General features: G+C 40.0%; 1 long non-coding RNA gene across 1 annotated transcript; it reads right to left on the reverse strand.

Annotated features, from left to right (window-relative positions):
- Positions 1 to 460: 460 nt before the first annotated feature.
- LOC113318398 lies at positions 461 to 2,839 on the reverse strand. The gene is made up of 2 exons (XR_003344525.1): positions 1,648 to 2,839; positions 461 to 1,473 (listed from the first exon to the last, which is right to left on the reverse strand). It is a non-coding gene; the product is annotated as an uncharacterized LOC113318398 (long non-coding RNA).
- Between the last annotated feature and the right edge of the window lie 727 nt (positions 2,840 to 3,566).

The following is a 3,566-nucleotide window of genomic DNA, read 5'->3' on the forward strand; positions in this document are numbered from 1 at the left end:
GACTTGAATTGATATTTTAATCTCTCATTTATTAAAAGTCCTAGGATACCTTGATCGCAAGTATATCCCGATAATTCCCTGGTTTCATCACAACCACATTAAAAGATGCATATGTGAATTCTTCCTAGAAAGCAACCTAAAGTGTAAAAGCACAATTAAGTTTAACTCCCTAAAAATAGTAAGTTCTATGGAATAAGACTAATCAAGGAAATCAAACGTGTAAAAGCACTAATTCGATTTAACCAAGGTTATGATTCACTTGTGACTAGTAGGATACATCACTACAAGCACTACCCACAATTATGCTACTTAGAATCAGGGATAAACAACTTTTTCGTATTGAAAACCCTAAAATAGCTTTAGAAATGAATGCAAATCGGATTAATTCCGGACTCAACCAAACAAACAAACAATCAAATCATATAACAATATAAACCATGAATCATAAACAATAAAGTTGAGACAAAACTAATTCATTGAAACAATATCATGTTGTGAAATCAACTTTATCCCATAACCAATAATAGTATTTAGATACTCATAGCTTTTGAGTTCATCATAATCATAATCAAAAATGAAATGAAGAAGGCAAAAAATAAACGAAAGCAAACCCTAGTCGCCGCTCTCCAAAACTCCAAGTAGAAAATACGTGCTCCTCCAAGTTGTAGAAGACTTTTTCTTTTGTAGCTTTTTCTCTTTTCAAAACTAGGTCGCCCACAGCCCAATACAAAGATGTCCACCAAGCCCATATGTGAAAACACCCATGTAGAAAATATGTCCCAAAAGAGGTTGCCAGAAAACTGGTAAAGTGACCGGAAATTGGTCCGGGAAGTCGCCGGAGAAGTGCCCATGTAACCGGAAAAGTCCACCCGGTCACCGGTCAAACGAGTCAGACAACCCGGTCAAGCTCAGTGAGTTACACTCAGAAAAAACTGATTCAAATAAGCTGATCCCATGAGTCAGAACCGAGATAGCTAGTCAAGTAAGCTAACTGGGATGACTTGTCTGAGTTAGTGTTGGCCAAGACCATTGCATAGGCTTGAACTGTGCTGCACAATCATTGTGCATCACCAGTGCACTTCCATCCATAATGGCTAGACCTACCTTACACATATGCAACATCAGATAATCCAGACAGCCACCACTACCATCTTGTAGCTTCATCTCAGTCCCCCTCAATGCAGTTACATTTCATATCCTCCATGACATCTTAATTATCTTCTTTGTCCTCTGTTGCAACTAAACTGCACCCAAATGAATCAGTTCCACAAGCAGCATTTCAATCTGAACCTTCTCTGGCTTCCTTCTGCAACTTATTCATTCCATAACTCCACTTGAACGCCAGCTTCCACCAATCCCTGTGATTCCTTGTATCAACAATAGCACATCTACAGCTTAGCCTGCAGTTTCATCAATTGCAGTGACAACTGCAACCTCAAATCTCCTTCCTTGGCTCCTGCAATCCACCAGCACCTGCTTTCTGCAACTTATTCATTCCATAACTCCACTTGAACGCCAGCTTCCACCAATCCCTGTGATTCCTTGTATCAACAATAGCACATCTACAGCTTAGCCTGCAGTTTCATCAATTGCAGTGACAACTGCAACCTCAAATCTCCTTCCTTGGCTCCTGCAATCCACCAGCACCTGCTATTCCATTTACACACATGACCACCAGCTTCACAACATAACTTCACAAGCCTGTAATCATAACCTCCACCTGCAACTCAGCTCACTGCATCACCATAAGTTATAACCACCAACACTTCCACCTGTAACTGCAGCTCTACCATTTTACCAATAACATCTACATCCACTTCTGAACTAGCATCAACACCTATTTCAATTCCATTCCTCTTGTAATCCATACATCTCCACCTATGCTTCAACTCCACCTTTATTGACGTACCACCACAAATCCTCCTTGAGATGCACCCGCAATTCCGTAACACCATCAGTTCCATTCTCTCAGCATCCGTAGCTTCATTACAAGCTCATGCCATTTCAGCTGCACCTGCGATCGCAGCATCATATACACCCAACTCAATCACCAATGCATATACCTGCAATTCAGCTCACTTCATTGCTCAACCATCAAACCTACAGCTCAGTTGCAACTTCATAATCCATTTCTGCAATAGCACGGACCATGCTCAGTCACTGCAAATCCTCTACTCTGTAACTTGTACCTGTCCTGACATTTATCTACATTCACAATTCAGTCCTTCAATCTCAACAACAAATTCATCCATAGAATCTCCACAGATTTGTAACTCATGCATTCTTCAGCCAAATCTTCTTCACTGCCATCAGTACATCTCTCAAGTCTTATGTGTAACTCTCTTTCAATCATCAACCAGCCCCCAAACTGCAATCCTAGTTTCTCTCTGAACTCCCAGATGCTTCTGATTCTTCTTTATCAACAACTCAAAACTCGAATTAACTCAAAACCCCATCTCGAATCTCTGACTTCTTCGTTAACCTTCATCAACAGTCATGAATTCCTCCACCTTCAGTAAACCCTAACCTTCCATGGCCTAATTCCTTTCTCGATCGACTGAAATAGCATCAATAACTCCTAATCTTCCCTGTTTAATCACAGACCCATTAGCTCACAGAAACCCTAGCTAATTTAATCATCAATTCCTCCTTTCTTGTTCAGACCACCAGATTCAACCATCAAAACCCTTAATTCCGGCCATGAACCGACAGCAGCAACCAACTCGATCCACCTCAGATCTTCTCTGTCTCTCGATTCCATCTCAATCTGTCATCACTCGATACAGATGAGAATGGTTTCAGACAACCATTTCCGCCTCTCTTTCTTCACCTCAAACTCTCAGCCGAAATTGAAATGGCAAGAGAAAGACATTTCTCTTAATTTTAGGGTTTCTGTGTAGGAATGAGAATTGTTATACCCACTTAGGTGAAGTAGATAGGGGATAACCATAATGACTCTAGGCACCCATAAAAAGGATAAGGGCCAACCAAATGGCAGTCATGTATGTTGACTTGGCTCGACTCCCATATCACTCGCCTGTGAATTGACGACTCTGCTCTTTACGCTCCAAATAAACATTTTCTCCTTCTTTTGCTCATAATGACTCCAAAGCACCTAATAATACAAAAGCAAACATAAGATACATATTTCACAAGAAAAATAACGAAGAAAACGTAAACATTGATAATAAATCAAGGTGTTTTAGACACCTATCAAATTCCCCTACACTTAGACTTTGCTAGTCCTCGAGTAAATCAAACGAAACTTATTCTTAAGGATATATACAACTCCATCTCATGAGGGTTTACTAGAGATATACCCACAAAACCTACTTTTCCAACTTACTAGTTCTCCGTAAAGATAGCATCTGACGCGCTAAGAAGACATAGAGATTTTGCACACTATTCATAAGACACATAAATGAACACAATCTCATCCTTAAAAGTTGAGAGAGAAATAACCATCCCTTCTCGAAAAAATTCGGGTTCGGAGTGATCAAAAGTCTCGACTCTGCCTCACAAGAAAGGGATTTATGAAGTTGATCTCAATAATAAATAGCTCTTTA

Source organism: Papaver somniferum, chromosome 10 (genome assembly GCF_003573695.1).
Source record: "Papaver somniferum cultivar HN1 chromosome 10, ASM357369v1, whole genome shotgun sequence".
Lineage (NCBI taxonomy): Eukaryota > Viridiplantae > Streptophyta > Magnoliopsida > Ranunculales > Papaveraceae > Papaver > Papaver somniferum.